The sequence below is a fragment of the Hippocampus zosterae genome, chromosome 14 (genome assembly GCF_025434085.1).
Source record: "Hippocampus zosterae strain Florida chromosome 14, ASM2543408v3, whole genome shotgun sequence".
Classification (NCBI taxonomy): Eukaryota; Metazoa; Chordata; class Actinopteri; order Syngnathiformes; family Syngnathidae; genus Hippocampus; species Hippocampus zosterae.
The window spans coordinates 17,473,481-17,489,473 of NC_067464.1; the positions used below are offsets into that span (position 1 = coordinate 17,473,481).

Below are 15,993 nucleotides of genomic sequence, written 5' to 3' on the forward strand. Positions count from 1 at the left end.
ACCACTACACTATGGAAACAGACAGAGTGTTTTTTCATATCAGGACTGTCAACCTTCCTGATAGCATTCCTGGTGCTTCGGTGGTTAGGGCTTGCTGGAAGTAGTTGTTCCTTGTTAGAATATTGGACAGCATCTCCGCCTGTCATGCAGAAGACCAAGGTTCGATTCCCTGACGGGGATTTGGGTTTTGTGAATTTTGATGATTTGGTGGTGCAGTTTTTCACAGCAAATCAAATATGGAGGAAAGATTGTTTCCACCCAGTTTTGAACTGGGGACCTTTCGTATGTAAGACGAATTTGATAACCACGACAATATGGACTAACTGTTCGCATTGCTGGTGCTTCGGCGAGTCAGGCCTGGTGTCGTGGACAGTATCTCTGCCTGTCATGCGGAAGACCGGCATTCAATTCCCTAAGGGGGTACCCTTGTGCTCGACCCTATCCCAGCTGTCTTTGGGTAGTCATTAAGGTCACAATTTAATTTAAAACAACCAACCATCAAATCATCGCCTCTTGCATTGAACAATTTCACTGCCAGTCTAATAAGCTCAGAAGCAATAAGTGGCACAGGATTATCCCTCAGCAAACAACAAGCAATGTTGCTCGTCTTTCAACTTTCTCTTTGGCTTTCATAGAAAACAAATGCATATACAAGTGCAAAAACAGATAAAAGCCAACCCTTAGCAAGCCAAACAATTGCTAATGATTAAAATTTGTTATCTATCTTCTATCTATCTATCTATCTATCTATCTATCTATCTATCTATCTATCTATCTATCTATCTATCTATCTATCTATCTATCTATCTATCTATCTATCTATCTATCTATCTATCTATCTATCTATCTATCTATCTATCTATCTATCTATCTATCTATCTATCTATCTATCTATCTTTTCTATGATCACACTCTTAGGGTCGGCGTTGTGGTGTCCACAGCCACAGTCTGAGAATATCAGAAATATCACCACTCTGATTTGCATAGATATGCAAATGTCACTGCAGTATAACTGCGTTGTTCAAAACGATGGCATCAAACCAGTACCTGTATGTTTGTTTATCTTTGTACTAACAAGAGTATCTGGGTCAGAGTTTTTTTATTCTACTGATAAATAATGTACTCAAAGACAGATTCTTATGTAGACCTGGGCAAGTTATTTTTCTTGGTACTCGGCAGCATGAGGCCAGACATAAATTAGCATGTGCCACGACTGTTGTAATTCTGGAACAAAACTGATGTGTGTGAGTGTGTGTGTGTGAGCATGTGTGCGGGCGCGCGTGTGTGTGTGTGTGTGTGTGTGTGTGTGTGTGTGTGTGTGTGTGTGTGTGTGTGTGTGTGTGTGTGTGTGTGTTTGTATGGCTATACTTGTGAGGACCACTGTGATTATAAGACCAACGTAGTGAGGACATTTTTGACAAGTGAGGACATTTAGGCCAGTCCTCACAAGTTTTTCATTCTAAAGGCCTCTAGAGGGTTTATATAGGCATCTCTCAAAGTTTCAGAGAGGTCCTCACAAATATACCAAAAATGATTTTTTGTGTGTATTTTCATTTAAATTCAATACACACACTTTTTACTCACTACCGCCACCTATTGATTTCTGAAATATTTTTGTTCCAACAAAACTGAAACTATAAAAAACAGTCTCATGGGCTTATTAGAAAGTAAAACAATGATGTATTTTTTATTATATCTAATATTTGTCTAAGTTTAACTTTTTTAACAAACATCTTGTTATGAAATAGAACTTGTTATGCAAACCCAAATCTGGAATATGGCCTCAGACCCACCCGAAATTACACCTTAAATCAAACCACTAAATAAAAAACCTAAAATAATTTAGTGAAGTACACACTTATTCCATTTGTGACATATTGAGGTTTTAGTTGTCATTTCATAGCTCCACATTTGTAATTTGAAGTGCACATTTCTAACATTAAGCAAAGCTCTCTGTGAGTATTTTTACTGAGTAATGTAAAGGGCATCAGTCTCATCTTTTCCATAAGGACACAAGGACAGAGGTGGCAGAATAAATGTGCACTCAATTGTATTAGTGTTACTTTTGAAAAATATGACATGTAAAAAAAAAAGAGTCCTTGAATAAGAGTAAATATGTACGTAGTGGGGCAGCCCGGTAGTCCAGTGGTTAGCACGTCGGCTTCACAGTGCAGAGGTACCGGGTTCGATTCCAGCTCCAGCCTCCCTGTGTGGAGTTTGCATGTTCTCCCGGGCGTGGGTTTTCTCCGGGTGCTCCGGTTCCCTCCCACATTCCAAAAACATGCGTAGCAGGCTGATTGAACACTCTAAATTGTCCCTAGGTGTGAGTGTGAGTGCGAATGGTTGAACGTTTCTGTGTGCCCTGCGATTGGCTGGCAACCGATTCAGGGTGTCCCCCGCCTACTGCCCGAAGACAGCTGGGATAGGCTCCAGCACCCCCGCGACCCTAGTGAGGATCAAGCGGCTCGAAAGATGAATGAATGAATGAATGTACGTAGTGAAAGAATCACAAGTACTGAGTAATTGGTGAGGAACTTCTTATTTATATTTTCAAACTACCACATTAAATAGAAATAGGAAAGTGGAATTAAATTAAAAAAGTTAAAGCTGTAAGCATATTTACGCCCTCAGGCATGTCGGAGTTCTCATTGTAACATACATTCAGTCATTTTCCGATGCGTTTTATCCTCACAAGGGTCACGGGGGGTGCTGGAGCCTATCCCAGCCGTCTTCGGTCAGTAGGCAGGGGACACCCTGAACCGGTTGCCAGCCAATCGCAGGGCACACACAGACAAACAACCATCCACGCTCACACTCACCACCGAGGGACAATTTGGATTGTTCAATTAGCCTGCCATGCATGTTTTTGGAATGTGGGATCTGGAGAGAACCCACACAGACCTGGGGAGAACATGCAAACTTCACACAGGGTGGCCGGAGCTGAAATTGAACCTGGTACCTCTGCACTGTGAGGTCAACACGCGGACGACTAGTTCACCAGGCCGCTCCCCAGAAAATCCATCAATCCATCCATCATCTAGCGCTTATCCGGGGCCGGGTCGCGGGGGCAACAGCTTTAGCAGGGAAGCCCAGACTTCTCTCTCCCTAGCTACTTCTTCCAGCTCTCTCCGGGGGATCCCGAGTCGTTCCCAGGCAAGCTGGGTGACATAGTCTCTCCAGCGTGTCCTGGGTCTTCCTCTGGGTCTCCTCCCGGTGGGACATGACCGGAACACCTCACCGGTGAGGCGCTCAAGAGGCATCCGAATCAGATGCCCAAGCCACCTCATCTGGCTCCTCTCGATGTGGAGGAGAAGCGGCTCGACTCTGAACCCCTCCCGGATGACTGAGCTTCTCACCTTATCTCTAAGGGAGAGCCCGGACACCCTCCGGAGAAAACTCATTTCGGCCGCTTGTATCCGGGATCTCGTTCTTTCGGTCACGACCCATAGCTCGTGACCATAGGTGAGGGTTGGGACGTAGATCGACCGGTAAATTGAGAGCTTCGCCCTTTGGCTCAGCTGTTTCTTCACCACGACAGACCGATACAACGTCCGCATCACAGCAGACGCTGCACCGATCCGCCTGTCGATCTCCCGCTCCCTCCTACCCCCACTCGTGAACAAGACCCCAAGATACTTGAACTCCTCCACTTGGGGTAAGATCTCTTCCCCGACCCGGAGGGGGCACTCCACCCTTTTCCGACTGAGGACCATGGTTTCAGATTTGGAGGTGCTGATTCTCATCCCAACCGCTTCACACTCGGCTGCGAAACGCTCCAGTGAGAGTTGGAGAGCCCCGTTTGAAGGAGCCAACAGCACCACATCATCTGCAAAAAGCAGGGATGCAATACTGAGGCCCCCAAAACGGACCCCCTCAACGCTTCGGCTGCGCCTAGAAATTCTGTCCATAAAGGTTATGAACAGAATCAGCGACAAACGGCAGCCTTGGCGAAGTCCTACCCCCACTGGAAACGATTCCGACTTACTGCTGGCAATGCGAACCAAACTCTGACATCGGTGGTATAGTGATCGAACAGCCCGTATCAGGGGGTTCGGTACCCCATACCCACGAAGCACCCCCCACAGAACTCCCCGAGGGACACGGTCAAACGCCTTCTCCAAGTCCACAAAACACATGTAGACTTGTTGGGCGAATTCCCACATACCCTCAAGGACCCTGCTAAGGGTGTAGAGCTGGTCCACTGTTCCACGGCCGGGACGAAAACCACACTGCTCCTCCTCAATTGGCGGCTCGACTTCCTGACGGACCCTCCTCTCCAGCACCCCTGAATAGACCTTACAAGGGAGGCTGAGGAGTGTGATCCCTCTGTAGTTGGAACACACCCCCCGGTCCCCCTTTTTAAAAAGAGGGACTACCACCCCGGTCTGCCAATCCAGAGGCACTCTCCCTGTTGACCACGCGATGTTGCAGAGGCGTGTCAACCAGGACAGCCCCACAACATCCAGAGCCTTGAGGAACTCCGGGCGGATCTCATCCACCCCTGGGGCCTTGCCACCGAGGAGCTTTTTAACCACATCGGTGACTTCATGCACAGAGATAGGAGAGCCCACCTCAGAGTCCCCAGGCTCTGCTTCCTCCAAGGAAGGCGTGTTGGTGGAGTTGGAAGTCGGCTTCCATGGCCTCGCCGAACTCTTCCCACGCTCGTGTTTTTGCCTTGGCGACCACCGAAGCCGCGGTCCGCTTGGCCAGTCGATACCCGTCAGCTGCCTCTGGGGTCCCACAGCCCATAAAGGCTCGATAGGACTCCTTCTTCAGCTTGACGGCATCCCTTACTGCTGGTGTCCACCAGCGAGTACGGGGGTTGCCGCCACGACAGGCACCAACCACCTTACGGCCACAACTCAGATTGGCCGCCTCAACAATAGAGGCACGGAACATGGGACTCGGACTCAATGTCCCCCGTCTCTCCCGGAACATGGGAAAAGCTCTGTCGGAGGTGGGAGTTGAAACTCCTTCTGACAGGGGATTCCGCCAGACGCTCCCAACAAACCCTCACTATACGTTTGGGTCTGCCAGGACGGACCGGCATCTTCCCCCACCATCGGAGCCTACTCACCACCAGGTGGTGATCAGTTGACAGCTCCGCCCCTCTCTTCACCCGAGTGTCCAGAACATGCGGCCGCAAATCCGATGATACAACTACAAAGTCGATCATCGAACTGCGGCCTAGGGTGTCCTGGTGCCAAGTGCACATATGGACACCCTTATGCTTTAACAAGGTGTTCGTTATGCACATATGGACACCCTTATGCTTTGACAAGGTGTTCGTTATGGACAATCCGTGACGAGCACAGAAGTCCAATAACAAAACACCACTCGGGTTCTGATCGGGGGGGCCGTTCCTCCCAATCACGCCCCTCCAGGTATCACTGTCATTCCCCGTCTGCCAGGACGGACCGGCATCTTCCCCCACCATCGGAGCCTACTCACCACCAGGTGGTGATCAGTTGACAGCTCCGCCCCTCTCTTCACCCGAGTGTCCAGAACATGCGGCCGCAAATCCGATGATACAACTACAAAGTCGATCATCGAACTGCGGCCTAGGGTGTCCTGGTGCCAAGTGCACATATGGACACCCTTATGCTTTAACAAGGTGTTCGTTATGGACAATCCGTGACGAGCACAGAAGTCCAATAACAAAACACCACTCGGGTTCTGATCGGGGGGGCCGTTCCTCCCAATCACGCCCCTCCAGGTATCACTGTCATTCCCCACGTGAGCATTGAAGTCCCCCAGCAGAACATGGGAGTCCCCAGCAGGAGTACTCTCCAGCACACCCTCCAAGGACTCCAAAAAGGGTGGGTATGCTGAGCTGCTGTTTGGTGCATATGCACAAACAACAGTCAGGACCCGTCCACCCACCCGAAGGCGGAGGGAGGCAACCCTCTCGTCTACCGGTGTGAACCCCAATGTACAGGCACTGAGCCGGGGGGCAATGAGTATGCCCACACCTGCTCTGCGCCTCTCGCCGTGAGCAACTCCAGAGTGGAAGAGAGTCCAATCCCTCTCGAGAGAACTGGCACCAGAACCCAGGCTGTGTGTGGAGGCAAGTCCGACTATATCCAGTCGGAAATTCTCTGCCTCACACACCAGCTCGGGCTCCTTCCATGCCAGAGAGGTGACATTCCATGTCCCAAGAGCTAGCTTCTGCAGCCGAGGATCGGACCGCCAGGGTCCCCGCCTTTGGCTGCCGCCCAGCTCACATTGCACCCGACCCATTTGGCCCCTCTCATGGGTGGTGAGCCCATGGGAAGGGGGACCCACGTTGCCTCTTCGGGCTGTGCCCGGCCGGGCCCCATGGGTGTAGGCCCGGCCACCAGGCGCCTGCCAACGAGCCCCACCTCCAGGCCTGGCTCCAGAAGGGGGCCCCGGTGACCCGCGTCCGGGCAAGGGAAACCTAGATCCATTTATTGTATTCATCATTGGGGTCTTTGAGCCGTGCTTTGTCTGGCCCCTCACCTAGAACCTGTTTGCCATGGGTGACCCTGCCAGGGGCATAAAGCCCCAGACAACTTAGCTGCTAGGATCATTGGGACACACAAACCCCTCCACCACGGTAAGGTGACGACTCACGGAGGGCCCCAGAAAATCCAATTCATTTTATTCTGCTTTGGACATTGAAACTGGAAAATATGACTTGCATTCAATAAGTAAAGAATTCCAATTCCAAGAAACCAAGAAACGATTAAATTCCATATTAGAGTTTGGAATTATGTTGCTTTAAGAACAATTGTAAATTTTTAAGTCAGTTTAAATATACTGTGTGTGCGGTTGTGTTTGTGAACATATATATAATTTTATTTGCTGTAATTATTTTAGGAGTATGTGACATTGGTGATCCTCGTTACTCAAATACTGTATGTAGATGTTGCTCAAAATTTATCATGCTCTCCTTCACATCAGACCTCAAAGTTCACAAAGGCTGTGGGAACTTTGATAATTGACTTAATCATTGGCCATGAAGGGGAGCGGCTGTTACCTGCTCCAAAACGAAGTTTTTGCAGCACCCCTCCCCCCAGACATGAGTTTGTTTACATTTCATTTAGCAGAGCTGCGCAGAAGCCAGCCACAACGCTTTGCAAGAAAAAAATGAGTTAGGTACTGTATTGCAGAAGTGTCCCCAGCATATCCAATTTATTTCATTCAGCTTTGGACATTGAAACTGGAAAATATGACTTGCATTCAATAAGTAAATAATTGTTTCATCTAAATTCCATATTAGAGTTTGGAATTATGTTGCTTTAAAAACAATTGTAAAATTGTAAGTCAGTTTAAATATACTGTGTGTGCGCGGAGTATGTGACATTGGTGAGCCTAGTTACTCAAATACTGTATGTAGATGTTGCTCAAAATTTATCATGCTCGCCTTCACAGCAGACCTCAAAGTTCAAAAAGGCTATGGCAATTTTGATAATTGACTTAGTCATTGGCCATGAAGAGGAGCGGCTGTTACCTGCTCCAAAACGAAGTTTTTGCTGCACCCCTCCCCCCAGACACGAGTTTGTTTACATTTCAATTAGCAGAGCTGCGCAGAAGCCAGCCACAACGCTTTGCAAGAAAAAATGAGTTAGGTACTGTATTGCAGAAGTGTCCCCAGCATATCCAATTTGTTTCATTCTGCTTTGGACATTTCAACTGGATCATTATGATTTGCATCCAATAAGTAACAACAGTAAGTATTCTTTAGTAAGAAATCATGTTTGCGTTGCTCAATCAGTCTTGATAACAGAATTTCCTTATGTGGGACATGACTACGGTACACGTCCTTTATGAACATGCAAGTGTGTTAAAAAAATACATGTGTAAGAACACAAGCAGTAAAATGCAAAAATATATGCTCCAACAACACAAATAACACAAAAACAGCAGTATACAGTACAGGTATATGAACAAAATACATTATAACAAGAGTAGTCACAAAATGAGACCTATAGCAGCTGGTGGCTTTTCTTTCCAATCACTCACTATCTCGAACTTGACCTCCCCTCGATCACCACCCAAGACAGCGTTGCTCAGCTGATGTTGTGCAACAAATGTCTGAAGGCATCCACGGGACCCTTCAAAGTCCTCCATGCCCATAGCGCGATGGAACTCGCCTTCTCTCTGATTAGCGCTCCAGTTAGCGCAAATTGTTTTCAAATCTCTAAATGACCTTTTCAAATCTCTAAATTACCTCGTGCCACCTTACCTCGCTGACCTCATCTGGTCTGCGGACCAGACATTATTAGAAGGACCAAGAACTAAACTGAGGCTCAGAGGGGATGGAGCCTTTTCTGTTGCTGGTCCCTCTCTCTGGAATGACCTCCCACTGAACATTCGGCAAGCCTCCTCGCTGCCCATCTTCAAAACGCGCCTCAAAACTCACTTGTATTCTTTGGCATTTGACTCACCATGACTTAGATTTGTTCTTGGTTTTGCTGTTCGGTGCTTTCTACTGTATTTATTACAGACTGCGTTACTGTTTGTTGTATATGTTAAATTGCTCCATGTAAAGCACTTTGTATGCAGCGATGGCTGTTTGAAAGTGCTCTATAAATAATGTTGAGTTGAGTTAGCATGATAGCAGGTCAAGCATTCCAGGAAACGTTCATTTACTGTACAGTCCGTCGAGTCACAAGCAACTTGCTTTGAGCATCTAATCGGATGCATTCCATGTTCTCTTCCACAGTCATTACCATTCCTTTGTTTGGATGCAACGATCGACAGGACGTAAATGTAAATCAATGGAATAGAAAGTCGTTCACGATTCCAGTAAACTCATGCTAATAGAGAGATTCTGCTGTTTTTGTGCCAAAGAGAGTAAAAAGTGGTGCAGACAGTTATTCCGCGGTATCGAACGGGACTTGCTTGAGTTTGCTCTAATTCGAGCTTCCGTATGGCTTCCAGGTTCCATTTATCGGAACGTTCGTCCGTTGTTATGAATCGATCACTAATGTAATATCCATCCATCCATATTCCACCGCTTATCCAAGGTCGGGTCACAGGGGCAGCAGCTTTAGCAGGGAAGCCCAGACTTCCCTCTCCCCAGCCACTTCTCCTAGCTCTTCCCGGGGATTCTGAAACGTTCCCAGGCCAGCTGAGTGACACAGCCTCTCCAGCGTGTCTTGGGTTGTCCCCGGGGCCTCCTGCCGGTGGGACATGCCCGGAACACCTTTAAAACTCATTTCGGCCGCTTGTATCTGGGATCTCATTCTTTCGGTCACGACTCATTGCTCATGACAGTAGATGAGGGTTGGAACGTAGATCAACCGGTAAATTGAGAGCTTCGCCCTTTGGCTCAGCTCCTTCTTCACCACGACTGACCGATACAAAGCGCGCAGAGCAAGCAGCAGCCGCTTCACCGCTGCGCCTGTCGATCTCTCATTCCCTCCTGCCCTCACTTGCAAACAAGACCCCAAAATACTTAAACTCCTCCACTTGGGACAAGATCTCCTCCCCGACCCGGAGAGAGAACTCCACCCTTTTCCGACTGATTTTCATCCCAACCACTTCATACTCAGCTGCGAAACGCTCAAGTGAGAGTTGAAGGGCCCTGCTTGAAAGAGCCAACAGTCCCACATCATCTGCAATAAGCAGAGATGTAATACTGAGGCCACCAAAATGGACCCCCATCAACACTTACACTGCGCCTAGAAATTGCCAATGTCCGTAAAGTTTATGAACAGAATCGATGACAAAGGGCAGCCTTGGCGGAGTCCAACCCTCACTGGAAACGATTCTGACTTACTGCCAGTAATGTGAACCAAATTCTGACATCTGTGGTGGAGGGACCAAAGTGCCCGCATCAGGGGATTCGGTACCTCATACTCCTGAAGCAATCATATAATGTAATATCGTACTCAAATGTGTAATGCATAGATTTTTATTCTGGGTGAGGGAATTTTCGTTTGACAGAAGTCCATAGATGGCAATACTTACTGTAATTATGTTTCATTGAACAATTATAATATTTAAGTCTGGTTTAAAAAATATGAACAGGTATATACATTTGTGTTATTACAGTTGCTGAAACATATAGATGTTGCTTGAAATTTATCATGCTCCCCTCAAAACAGACCGCAGAGTAAAATAAAAGTTAAAGGCTGAGCAATTTTAGTTTATCGTTGGCCATGAAGGGGGGAGGGGCTGTTACCAGCTCCAAACCCTTGCAGTTGCACTGTTTGAACCTAGTTTATTCAGCTCCCCTCCCCCACACTAGTTTGAGCACGTGATCAATTAGGAGCGCGGTTCATACAGCAGCAACAAAGCTTTGCAAGAAGAGTTGAGTGTTGCAGTCGTGTCCCCAGAAAATCTAATTCGTTTTATTCTGCTTTGGACATCGAAACTGTGTAATACGAATTGCATCCAATAAGTAAATAATAATGATGTTTCATCACAATTCCATATTAGCATTTGGGAATAATGTTGCTTTCAGAACAATTACAATATTTTAAGTCGTTTTTAAAATATATGTGTGTGTGTGTATATACTGTATATATATACAGTATGTATATACACACACATGTATATATGCTGTGCTCATTTTAGGAGTACATGACATTGGTGTAAACAAGAGTTCATAAAATATGTTGATATTGCTTGACATTTACTATGCCCCACTTCAAAACGGACCTCAGAGGAAAAGTGAAGGAGTTTTGGTTATGAAGGGGCAGGGCTGTTTTCACACCCCAAAACGTCACAGTTACGTTGCAGGAAACGAGTTTCTACAGCTACCCTCCCCCACATCACACTCGCTGACCATCAATTAGGAAACGCGCGCTTTGCTACCTGCACAAAAGGAAGGCGTTGAGAAGAGTGAGCGTACGAGTCAGCATCATCGAGAAAACCCCAGAAAGTGACAAATACTTCAGAATTAAAGCAGGTAAGACACTCAAGTTTTGAATATTTTCTTACAAGTTAGTTATTCTAAGTAATTCGGGCAGGCTCAAAGGTTCGTGTTATATCAGCATTAGAGTGAAACTAACTATATGAATAACTCTGCTATGCTGTACCTAAGGAGTTGTCACCAAGATAGAAAGTTTCCTCTCAAACAATAAACTTTCAATAGGCCGTCAGACACACAATACAGCGCCACAGAATAGGCCGCTGGTGTGGTAAAATCAAGTTTTAACACCCCCCCCCCCCCCCGCCGCCGCCGTCGTCGTCGCCATTTTAGTTGAGCAGAAAATTAGTTGCAAATGACCCAGCGTCTTTCGCCGCCGCCGCCATCTTAGTTGAGCAGAGAATTAGTTGCAAATGGAACCAGTGTCTTTCCAGATACAGAAAGTAACTGCAAAAAGACGATGTAAAATACCAAGCAATTTACAGATAACAAAGTGGGTTGAACGAAATATTATACTGTGAACCATTATCAACACAAAAGTTAAAATAAAATAATAAATAAATAAAAAATAATAATAAAGGTTAAATGTGTGGATCACCAAAACCTATGCATTTTGGGCTGAAAAAAACCCCCACTTATGAGGAGAGATGCATATTTTCTATGTTTGTTAAGCTTTCTACTATTTTATGGGGACATTTTGATTATTTTTTTTGTGGCAACATACATTGTCACTGTCATCAACCTTTGCGATTTGTAACCACACTCGCTCATCGTTTATTGATCCCAAATATCCTTATTGGCAAAGCCGAATTAGTGGTGATTGAAACTTTGACTTTTCAAACGTCAAACCAGTTATTGGCCCAGGCTTATAAAAACACACTAGTAATGCATTCTCAGCATGAATCTTAACCTTATCATACTCATATCAACTTAGTGATTAGACGTTAATCGGCAAATTAGTGGATGAATGTTGATGTAATTCAAGGAGAAAAAAAATGCTCTGGCGTGCAGAGATTTAGTGAATATGCGTTCATTTTAGTCGCCACATACTAAGAGAAATTTCATCTTCTGGGAATATAATAGGATGAACGTGGAAGGAATTCAAACAAATTTGATTAAAAAGTACACATGATGCGTTCAAAGAATTAATGTAAATATTGTAATTATATACAGAAATTGCATCTTAATAGGTGTATGAAAAGATTGACCTGGGTACAGCTCACGTGGAAAATTGTTCTCTCCGCACTCTGTGTCGGCCATCATTGTTATTGGATTGCCAAATACTTGGAAATAAGCCTCTCTTTGTGACGCAGATGATTCGCCAAATGTGTAGTGGTAACTAGTACAGTATTAAATTTACATTTATTAAGTTTTTAATTTTCTGAAATATCGATTGCTGGTATTGGCAGCCTCCACGATAACCTTAAAATAATGCCGGTATCAGCCTGATACCATTATTTGGTTTCGGCACTTACCTATCTTTGCCAAGCACTGGAAATGAGTGATATAGACATTTTTAAAAATTATAATAAGTCGACTTTTAATTGATTACCCGGTCAGTTTCAAATGCTTTATTTGCCCATATTAAACAAAATAAGTTATTTCTATAAGGTATTTCTGTTTTGCCATGTTAATGTGTTCGATTAATATTTTATCCCACAGAACTATCTTGTCATGTAAGCCTGAATTATCAGTACTATTCTCTAACATCATTAATTGCAATGGTATTTTCTGATCTTTTTTTTTTTAATAACAGATGGACAATCCCACTGAAGATGGTGATTATTCCGACTCAAGTCTTTTTGGATCAGATGAGGAATACAAACCAACTAAGACATCCTCTGAGTCGAGTGATGACGAGGAGATATTCCATCCAAAGGTAGAAAAATTGTTCTCTTATGATACATCCAGTGAAGACTCTACAAGTCATCAGACATATGAAGCAGAGGAGCACAGTCATGTCTGCAATTCGTAAAGAAGGTAACCCATTAACCTATGTAAAAAACAAAAGATGAGCAAAGAAGATCCTTCTTTAACCATAAAAGCATTTACAAAAAGGGAAGGCAAACGAGTTTGGCACAGAAGTCATTATTGCTTCTACTGTGGCCAATCAAATTTAAAGATGGCAAGGCAATTGGAAAGGAAACATAAGGAATCACAAAATAAATTCTGTGGGGGGGTTTGTGAACACATAACAAAGGAACAAACTACACAATCAACTCTGAGACGGTCCAGTCTCCTACAAAAGGAAAGATGACAGAAGTACAAACGAGCACGAAAGCAACACATTCTACCCGTATGTAATCAACTCTTTTCACGCGTAGCAAGTCTACTCCTGTAGCGTTCACACGTCCCATTTTATATCGGTGCTGCCCCGCATACTAGCATTTACTCCAGAGTAAATGTTTAAACCACCTCCTGAGCAGGGTTACATTTGCTCCGTTTTAAGCTGTTTTCAGGGGCTACACTGGTGTAACTTTGTACGTGGCAACGCTCGACATGAGGGCAGTCGGCTTTTGGGGTGGGGGGGGGGGCAGAACGGATGAATGGACATGTCAAGAGTTTTAATTTCTCCATATTTTGTTCCGGTCAGTTGTCACGCAGTATGAGGAACATATATAAATTATATTTAATCCTTGTGTATTTTTAGCCGTTATAAATCAAATGTTTCTTGGGGGAAATAATGCGGCGTAAATTCACTCCAGCACCTAAAGCACTATGAAATGACATACAACAAAAATTTCTACTGTACAATATTACACGATCGATTACAGCATTATTTTGGGTATTTTTGTATTTAGATTCATGTTCTTACCATTTCATTTATCAAATGCATTGCCCACACTGGACAATGTAATCTATCAATATAAAAGTTGTTTTTCGAAACCCCTGCTATTCGCGTTCAATAGAGACCAGGCTCGTTCACTGGCTGCCACTGGAATGCACTTGAAGGGGGAAGATAATTTATGGATGATAGTTATTTTGAATCAGGAATCAGTATTTTATTTCTGCCAAATATTTGCATTGGTCTAACAAAATTTAATTATGTCGGTTGGTTCACACTGACTAGCATGAAATCATACAAGATGTTCTTGTAACATACCTTTCAAATGTTATATGTTGCCCAGTAAATCTTCTCTATTCTTAATGGAAGCACGAACTTGTATTTAATACATAATACAATGATTTGCATGTCATGTTCAACCTCTATTTAATTGGCTACACTACTATGTTGGAATTGATGGCTGCAACACGTTCCAAACAAGCTGGGACAAGGTGGTTTTGGATGCAGTGCTCTCTGATAGGTCGAAGGTCATGGCCTTTGAATGTTATCTGTTTTTGGCCTTGCCGCTTACATGCACTGATTGGTCCAGATTCTCTGAACCTTTTGATATTATGGACCAAAGATGACGTAATCCCTCAATTCCTTGCAATTATACGTTGTGAAACTCTGTCCTTCAACGATTCAACTTGTGGTGACCCTCACCCAATCTTTGCTTGTGAATTCAGGATAGCTACTTTTTGACCCAATCATGGCACCCACCCATTCACAGTTAGCCTGTTCACCGGTGGGATGTGACAAACAGGGGTTTGATGAGCATTTCTCAACATTATTTTTTTTGCTAGCTGTTCCATCTTTTATGGAACGCATTACAGCCATTAAATTCTAAGTTAAATATTATTGGAAAAAAATTAAATGTACCAATTTGAACATTGAATGTTGTCTTGTCTTTGTAATGCTTCACTTAAATATAGGTTGGACATGATTTGCAAATCATTGTATTCTGTTTTAATTGATGAGCATAATGTCCCAATTTCACTGGAATTGGGTTACTAAATGAATGCCTTGATGGCATATTTTTGTTCAACACTGATTTAGTAAAATGTGTCACTTTGTTCTCCTTTTCATGTGGTGGTATCGACCTTTAGCCCCAAAAAGGGAAAAGCATCTCTCCAAAAGAGGGAAGACTGAATTGGATGGTAAGCTTTGGATGAGGAACTATATCTCTTTTTTCATAATTTAACCAGTTAAAATGCATGCAACGTATTTGACAATGAGTGTCAAATCAGGGATGTCCCATTTCATTGCAGATTCGAGTCCAGGCGGGGACCCTGGCGGTCCGATCCTTGGCTGCAGACGCTAGCTCTTGGGACATGGAATGTCACCTCTCTGGCAGGGAAGGAGCCCGAGCTGGTGTGTGAGGCAGAGAATTTCCGACTGGATATAGTCGGACTTGCCTCCACACACAGCCTGGGTTCTGGTACCAGTTCTCTCGAGAGGGGTTGGACTCTCTTCCACTCTGGAGTTGCTCACGGTGAGAGGCGCAGAGCAGGTGTGGGCATACTCATTGCCCCCCGCCTCAGTGCCTGTACATTGGGGTTCACACCGGTAGACGAGAGGGTTGCCTCCCTCCGCCTTCGGGTGGGTGGACGGGTCCTGACTGTTGTTTGTGCATATGCACCAAACAGCAGCTCAGCATACCCACCCTTTTTGGAGTCCTTGGAGGGTGTGCTGGAGAGTACTCCTGCTGGGGACTCCATTGTTCTGCTGGGGGACTTCAATGCTCACGTGGGCAATGACAGTGATACCTGGAGGGGCGTGATTGGGAGGAACGGCCCCCCCGATCAAAACCCGAGTGGTGTTTTGTTATTGGACTTCTGTGCTCGTCACGGATTGTCCATAACGAACACCTTGTTCAAACATAAGGGTGTCCATATGTGCACTTGGCACCAGGACACCCTAGGCCGCAGTTCGATGATCGACTTTGTAGTTGTATCATCGGATTTGCGGCCGCATGTTCTGGACACTCGGGTGAAGAGAGGGGCGGAGCTGTCAACTGATCACCACCTGGTGGTGAGGAGGCTCCGATGGTGGGGGAAGATGCCGGTCCGTCCTGGCAGACCCAAACGTATAGTGAGGGTTTGTTGGGAGCGTCTGGCGGAATCCCCTGTCAGAAGGAGTTTCAACTCCCACCTCCGACAGAGCTTTTCCCATGTTCCGGGGGAGACGGGGGACATTGAGTCCGAGTGGACCATGTTCCGTGCCTCTATTGTTGAGGCGGCCAATCTGAGTTGTGGCCGTAAGGTGGTTGGTGCCTGTCGTGGCGGGAATCCCCGTACTCGCTGGTGGACACCAGCAGTAAGGGATG

The 15,993-nt window shown here is 45.3% G+C and overlaps 1 protein-coding gene and 1 long non-coding RNA gene across 3 annotated transcripts in view; both read left to right on the forward strand.

Moving 5' to 3' along the window:
• The window catches only part of alk (ALK receptor tyrosine kinase), a 386,248-nt gene that overhangs the window by 277,481 nt on the left and 92,774 nt on the right, over positions 1-15,993 (forward strand). The window lies entirely within an intron of this gene.
• LOC127614549 (uncharacterized) lies at positions 12,641-15,940 on the forward strand. The gene is made up of 3 exons (XR_007966591.1): positions 12,641-12,823; positions 14,774-14,824; positions 14,936-15,940. It is a non-coding gene; the product is annotated as an uncharacterized LOC127614549 (long non-coding RNA).